An 8,640-nucleotide genomic window follows, 5' to 3' on the forward strand; every position below is an offset into this window, starting at 1 on the left:
CATTGGTTGGGATTTTGGAGTCTCGACAGAAGAGAGATATTTGCAGATTTTCTTGCTGAGTCCGATTATGCAAAGGCGCCCATGTTTTGAGGCATCTCAGGTTCTATTTTCAGTAGCGGTCATTACTATGGGACTATGATTTCTTGAGCATACCTTATGCAAATCACTCTGGTTGCAGTTTGAGCAGTGTGCGCTCATTCGTGGTGTGCATTGGGTTGCAGTGGATGATTTATAGGCCATTTGGATGCATTGTGGTCCTTATTAGATGTGCTGATAGGCCCAAATTGCCTTGTGGGATGTTATTTTTATGGACGCTTTGCACATGGATGCTATTTTATGCTGAGGGACAGCTTTAACACATTGCAGGTGATGCACTGATAGTGCTATGCTCTCTTGGATGAGATATTATTAATGCATATGCCAGTGGACGGTGTTTATGCTTGAGTCATTTGGCACTTATTGGCATTTTGGATTGCCATTGCAGTTGGCATTTTCTTTTGGGCCAGATTTGCTCATATGGATGCATAGTATATGCACATGAGTCAGATGCTTTGAGACATGAGTTTTGGTGATATTTCACTCTATTGTGGCATACACATTTGGGTGCACCTGGTATTTGGTGTGATTCTCTCTTGTAGGCACTAGCATTAGGGATTTTTGCTTCATTTGCATCATGGCATCCTCTTCCATGTCTGAAAAGGACTTTTTTGGCATTAAAAAGTTTGATGGGACAAACTTTTCTTTGTGGAAAGAACAAATAAGGGATGTGCTTATTCAAAAGAAGCAGATTAAACCCTTGGCAGGAATTGAAGCTAAGCCTGCAAATATGTCTGAGGATGATTGGAATGAGTTGGATGCATTAGCAAAATCTACTATTAGACTTCATCTTACAGAGTCAGTCTATTTCATAGTAGTAAATGAGCAGACTACGGAAGATTTATGGAAGAAACTATGTGCCACTTATGGAAAGGAAACTGCCTCTAATAAAGTTTACCTCATGAAGAGGTTGTTTGAGCTGCAGATGAAGGAAGGGGTCTCCATTGCTTCTCACTTGAATGAATTCAATATTTTTTCCAGCCAGCAGCTTCAGGCTCAGAAGATGAATTTTGATGCGGAGACTAAGGCAATATTTCTCTTATGTTCATTGCCATGCTCATGGGATACCTTCTGTACAGCTGTCAGTAACTTTGCACCTGGTGGAGTATTGAAATTTGATGATGTTGTCGGTAGCTTGTTGGCCGAGGAGATTAGACGGAAGTCTATGGACGGCAACAAGCAAGATGTAGCCTTAAATGTGCAAAGGGGCAGATCACAGTTCAGGGGGAAGTCCCAAGAAAGAGGGAAGTCTCGTAGCAAATCCAGGGCACGGAACATTGAGTGTTACCATTGTGGCAAGAAGGGCCATATGAAAAAGGATTGCTACAAGCTGAAAAGAGAGCAAAAGGATAAGAAAAAGAATGCAAATTGGGGTGCAAATCAAAAGGAAGAGAGTCCAAGGGAGGACAAAGGAAAAGTGAAGATCGAGGAGATCAATGCAGTCACACATGATAGTGACAATGACGTTCTCTTCATGTCTAGTTTATCTGCAGAGTTGCTTACCACTTCAGATGATGCATATTCCCAGGATTGGATTTTGGATTCTGGTGCTTCATTCCATGTTACTCCCCATAGGGAATGGTTCTCCACTTATGACAGTTGAAAGATAGGTTGTGTGCATCTTGGAAATGACTATGCATGTGACATAGTGGGAGTAGGTGACATAAAGTTTTCTTTTGCAAACGGGTCTGCATTTATTTTAAAACATGTGAGACATGTGCCTAAGTTGACCAAGAGTCTTATTTCAGTGGGCCAGCTAGATGATGCTGGTTTTCACACCACTTTTGGCTTTCAGAGTTGGAAAATTCAGAAGGGCTCTATGCTTTTGGCCAAGGGTGCTAAGTGTGGGACTTTGTATCCCTTACATGTATCAGGGGTATTTGATCATGTTGTTGCAATAACCAAGCAGCACAGCACTTCTTTGTGGCATTGCAGGTTGGGGCACATGAGCCAGAATGGAATGAAAATCTTATGCCATTTGGGTTATATACCGCATTTGAGTTTCTCTGATTTTGAATTTTGTGAGCACTGTCTCTATGGGAAGCAGACTCAGCCCATAAAAGAAGGGGAAAGAAAGAGTTTGAAAAGCTTGATTTGGTGCATTCAGACGTATGTGGTCCCATGCCTACACGGTCATTAGGCGGGGCTGAATACTATGTGACATTCATTGATGATGCAACTAGGAAAGTGTGGGCTTATGCTATAGCTCGGAAGAGTGATGTGTTCCAGGTATTTCAGAAATGGCTGGCCTTGGTTGAGAATCAGTCAGGTAGAACGCTTAAGAGGCTATGATGCGCGAGGATCAACGCAAGTGGGAGTATGCTATGCAATCAGAGATGAGTTCACTTATGAAGAATAAGACTTGGGACTTGGTTTCTTTGCCACATGGAAAGAAAGCATTGCCATGTAAATGGGTCTACAAAATGAAGGTCACAAGTGATGATGTGCCTAGGTACAAGGCTCGTTTGGTCGCTAAAGGGTTCAAGCAAGAGAAGGGTGTGGACTTTGATGAAATATTCTCTCCGGTTGTGAAGATGACCACACTTAGATGCATGCTTGGACTAGTGGCATCAGAGGATATGGAGCTTATGCAGATGGATGTCAAGACAGCTTTCTTGCATGGGGATTTGCATGAGGAAATTTACATGGTGCAACTGGAAGGCTTTGAAGAAAAGGGCAAAGAGCATTTAGTTTGCAAGTGGAAGAAGAGTCTCTATGGTCTTAAGCAAGCGCCTAGAGAATGGTATCAAAAGTTTAATGCTTTCATTCGGTCCCAGGGTTTTAGAAGGAGTGAAATTGATCACTGCCTCTACACTAAAAGGGCTAAGGATAATAGCCTGATAATCTTGGCACTATATGTGGATGATATGCTATTGGCTAGCAAGAATACTTATGAGCTAGATGCATTAAAGGCCAAGTTGCATGAGGCCTTTGATATGAAGGATTTGTGACTTGCAGGTCATATTCTTGGTATACGCATCATGCGTGATCGGAGTAGGAAACTCCTTTGGCTTTCACAAAAAGAGTATGTTACAAAAGTATTGCAGTGTTTCAATATGGAGGGGGGGAAGGCAGTGAGTACTCCATTGCCTCCATATGTGAAATTGAGTCATACATATAGTCCCAAATCAGAGGAGGAAAGGGCCATGATGGCCAAGGTTTTTTATGCATCAGCAGTTGGGAGTCTTATGTATGCTATGATAGCTACTATACCGGCTAACATTGTTAGCCAGTATATGGCTAATCCAGGAAAGAGGCATTGGGAGGTAGTTAAGTGCATCATGAGGTACATGAAGGGTACGAAGGAGATGTGCATCTGCTTTGGTAGAGGAGACATGTGTGTACTTGGGTACATAGATTCAGACTATGCAGGGCATGTGGATAGCAGGAGATCCACTTTTGGTTATGTGATCACCTTTGAAGGTGGTGGAGTGTCGTGGATGTCTCGCACACAGAAGTGCATTGCTTTGTCTACCACAGAGGCTGAGTATGTTGCAGCCACAGAGGGTTGCAAGGAGGCTATATGGCTTGATCGGCTAGTGGGAGATTTGGGGATTCATACAGGTGTACTGACATTGCATAGTGATTCCATGAGTGCTATTCAGCTAGCACGGAATCCAGTCTTTCATGCAAAGACCAAACACATTGAGGTCAGGTACCATTTCATCAGGGAGGTACTTGAGGACAAGCGCATAGAGCTTGTCAAGGTTCATACAGATGATAACCCTGGAGATATGCTAACGAAGAGTCTACCTAGTCAGTGGTTTGAGTATTGTCGTGTATTGATGGGCATTGGATAGTATGCTCACTAGTTGTTCTCCCTTAAAGGCACATTGTCCTTTAAGTGGGAGGTTGTGGGGGTTAAAGGTCACTGTGCCTTTACCCCGGTTATGTACAATACTCAAACACATATATAAATGAATGAAAAAGAAGATTAGGCTGGTTCTGCACCCACCAAAACTTGTGTGGCTCTCTGTTTCTCTCTCTCCCTCTTCCATTCTTGCTTTCGTTGAGAGCACTCTCACCTATACTTTTTAAAGAGCCCTCCTTTTTCTTGTGCGACCTTTTATCTTGTAACCTATAATCTTGAAACACTTAATGCAATACAGATCTTAACCTTATAATAATATCTCACCCTAAAGCACTATCCTTCAATAAGAGGAACCTACATGGAGACTACAAATGATACTAATGAACCAAAAGAACTAGTAACATCTAAGTGAAACAAGGGGTAGTAAGCACTCAAAATATTTATATGCAACATGCCATATCAAAATGTAGATAGGTAGCTATCTTTTCTTGTCACAGGAGTCAATATCATAGTTTTTGTCAAGTTATTACTTCTTGATGGGTTGTGTCTGTAACATGTGGAGATTTGAGACTATTTTATGATTTCCATGGGTGCTATTTTTCTTGTGCAATCAATAGATTTGATGTTGCTTCATGAAGCATTTTTGGACAATTGTTTCTTTCTTTGGCTAGATTATATTCAATGTTGATGGTGGATGATCTTATAGTAGCATAACTTGTTGTGGTTTTCAAGCGTGTACATCCTCTATGGTTATAATGGCCATTTTCTATGTCGATGCTCCTTGCACCACGATGCCCTCATGCATGTTGCATAGTGTGTCTTCTTGTTTGATGAGTGCTTATTATCTTCAAGCTCTTGCTCTAGTAGATCAACTTGTTTCCACTCTTATGGGAGCCACCTTTGTGATGTGGAATGGAGTCTAGTTCTCCTATTTTTGGTTGTTTATGTTTACCCAATATTATGCTATAAATCACCCTCCTTGGATTGTCACTTTTTGGTAGTCTTTAATTTATGAGGAATCATGTCCTCCCAAAGATCTTGGAGCACCTTGTTTCTTTCATTTCTTTATACCATACTAGATGTACTCCTTATTTTGTCCAAGGTCAGTTGTTTACTAGTTGTTTGATAAAGGATATATCAAGAGTTGTTGGTAGACTTCTTTTGTATTAAATTCCATGTTCTTTGTATATCTAATGTAACCCAATAATGTTTTTGCATGATTACATTGACATTGACATTGACATGTATAAAGTTGATGAGCTCACAACATTACAACTGTTAATTCAACTTTTGGTGAGTGAATCAAATAAAGGTGTCAATAGAAGTTGTTGGCTTGCCTTCTTTCCTTATCAACTGCAACTTGCATTGTGGAATTCTATTAATATGATTTTGGCTCATACATGTCCTATGTGCATCAATTTATAATTTGAATCCTAAAAAATAGTACAAAATTTAAGCAATTTCCTGTTGAAATAATACAAGTACATGCTCTCTTCATCAAATCTTCCCTATTTTGGTAAAGATAAATCATTCACATAAAGTATTGCCAATTTGATGTCTTTTGCCCAATCTTTGTTTTAAAGTGTATGAGCTGCTTTTAATTTGTGATATCCAAAAATTGCAAACTATTAGGTCGACTAAATGGACCTACCCCTTGATTCTTGAGTTAATACAAGACTTTTTGTAACGAATATTTATTTTCCTTTAACTATCCTTGTGGTTGTTGCATGTAAACTTCATCATTTGCTAGCCATTTTTAAATGTGTTAAGGTAGATGATTCCTTTAATGATGGGTTGCTAATGATATCAGAGTTTGGTTGAATCCATAGTGGCTAGTGGTGCATATATCTATTCATAATCATTTTCATGATTTTGTGCAAATACTTTGCAACCAACCCGATCTTTCAATTGTTTCATTTGGGGTATATTTGACCTTGTACTTGTAAACTTGTTCTTTTGTAAGAACACAACTCACTATTTCTAGGTATCTTTTTAATATAATGCTTCCACCTCTTCATTCATTGCATTCTGCCAATCTTATTGATTTTTCCTTATGTTATGTGGATCTACCATGTTTTGAACCACTTTTGTTTCTTGTTCTTGTCTTCATTTGGTTGTTATACTGATGTCTCTTTAAACCAAGTCTTGATTTGATTATTCTTATATGTAGACCACCTCCAAGAATGGGAAGGTGTGTCTTGTTCCCCTTTTTTCACCCCACGCTCCTACTACACAGGAGATGTTAGCAGATAATCATAGGATTGACTAGGAGGAAGAACGAGATGGATGGAAGCATGGGAAGGTATGTCTTGTTCCCTTTTTTTCACCCCATACTCCTACAACTCAAGAGATGTAGGAGATGATTGTATGATTGATCATGAGGAAGAAGGAGTTACTAGCAAATTGTAATAGTCTCTTTCATGTGCTAGTTCTAGTTTGGTTTGGTGCGTGTAGGCTAGAAGGATTGAGTGGAGTTGGCTCTCATAGAATCTTGTGCCTCAAGCCGAGGTGAGCGAGAGTGAGGGTCATCCATTGTGGTTCTGCGACTGCAGCCATTTGTAATTTGTAGACCTTATCAATCAATACAAGTATGTGTTTGCATTTTTGAATTATTACTTCTTGTATTCTGAGCAATACTTGTATTTTAATTGAGTGCTTAACCACCCGTCATCATATGGTTTTGCCCACACATCACTTTATTGTTAGTGTTTTTTGTTGATATCTATTTCTACATTGAGATTGACATAGGAAAGCATGGCAGAGCAACCTCAGGATTCCAAGAGAGGGCACCTATTTAGACAACCACACATCGAGTTGGGCATAGGGTCATCAATCAAGTTGAGGGGTGATAAAAATACCATCAACATTTGGTGATCCTACTGAAAAAGGACGTGTTGAATGTTTGAGTGGAAAATTGAGTGGATTGAGCTTACTAGTCTATAGAACCGAGTGCACAAATTTTAAAACAATAGTATATTCATATGTTGACCTGAGTAGAGTTATAGCAATTTCTTGGTCTGGTCTGACAATTTCAAAATCTTGCAAACCTATTTCGCGATCGATTTTTGGATTGAGGATTGTTCCTAGGTAGCCCTTCGTATTATACAAAAGAAGAGCGTTGGCAAATTTTGGATTACAAAGAGCTATAATGAATTCCAAGCCAAGAATGGATTAACATTGGAGAGGAGGTAGCAAAGAGCTACCTGCAAACAGAGATCTTGAGGTAGAAGAAGTCCAAGCCATGTACAAAGATGGCTTTTGACTATCATGATGACACTAAGAGTGAAATTTTATATATGAGATGACCTTAAGTCTTTAACAAAGAAGCAACTTTTAGGTTCTTGCACGAGAACTATGAGCAATCATCAATCAAGGATGTTTTTATCGAATCTATGCTTATATATTAATATAAAATCTTGGAGAAAGTTTTAATTGTCATTTTTTTAGTTTCACAATATTTCTATAATGTAGTACCTTTTTCTATATTTTCTTTTGAATTTTGAAGGAAAAAGTGTAAATCCTATCAAAACTTTAAATTTTTTTGCAGAAAAGTTTCAAATCTTGGCGAATGTTTGAAACATTTATTTTTATTAGGGCATACAAACTTTCGACGCCAATATAAAAGTTTAGCTTCTTAACGAAACTAACTTGAAAAAATCATCCCTGTCATCAATGGAGAGTCTAGCTTTCAAGAATTCTAAGTCTGCCCATGGATACCATGACCATGGATCCCCAAGTAGAAGATAAGAATCTAATATAGAGGTAGGACACATCTCAAATCCAGCAACAACAAAGAAGATCTACGTGCGAGTCAAAGGTGGAATACGAAGGGAGCCACAACCTTGTCTGGGTTTCAGATCAAAGAATCAAATTACGGATGCAATCAAGGTTAGCAGAGTCTCACAACACAAAGTAGCATTGACTAGGGGACACCTAGTCCTGCTGCACCATTTCCACGAGATAGAAAACCATCTTACACTGACACCAGGATGTGGTATACTCAACATTAGAGACCAATCCCAATGGCACATAGGGTACCAATGGCCCTCCAATAGCTGGAAGACAAGTACCTCAACCCATCATGAGCATGGCCATGCTAATGATTGCTGTCGCCAACATGAAGACACATGACATAAAGAAAATTATGATGCTAATGAGGAACATCCAAAGGGTCTTGATTTAGCAACTTTCAAAGTTAAGGCAGCTATGCCTATTAAGGTCAAGTTACAAGATTTCAAAGGAACTGAGGAAGAAAATTCATACAATCATTTGCAACGTTTTTTGTGAGTCTATCATATAAATGATGCTGTGACCAAGAAAGATTACATGAATTAATTTCCTTTCACTTTGACTAAGATAGCACAGGTTCAATTGGCTATTTCAAGGGTTGGCAGCAACAGATGCCTGAGGCTTTTCTCAAACAGATCAAACAGGAAATAAATGAACAAGATTAGTGGTCACTTGACATGCAAACGCTTATACAAATGGGACACAAGATAATTGTACATGCATCTTTCCTATCTCAAAAGAAATACACATAGGACACCACAACACAAATAAAGTAACAAGAAAATAATTTCCAATTGTTCTCAAAACGTTCCCTCAAGGTCACTTTGTTTCCATAATATATAGTGTGATGTCACCAAATAGCACTTTTTCTCTAGTGAGATGCTTTTGACATCAATATTTTTATTGGAATTATATACTCAAATCTTTACATGTGCTTGAGCTGA

Source organism: Dipteris shenzhenensis, chromosome 3 (genome assembly GCF_047967505.1).
Source record: "Dipteris shenzhenensis isolate YYH24624 ecotype China chromosome 3, Dip_SZ_1.0, whole genome shotgun sequence".
NCBI lineage: Eukaryota > Viridiplantae > Streptophyta > Polypodiopsida > Gleicheniales > Dipteridaceae > Dipteris > Dipteris shenzhenensis.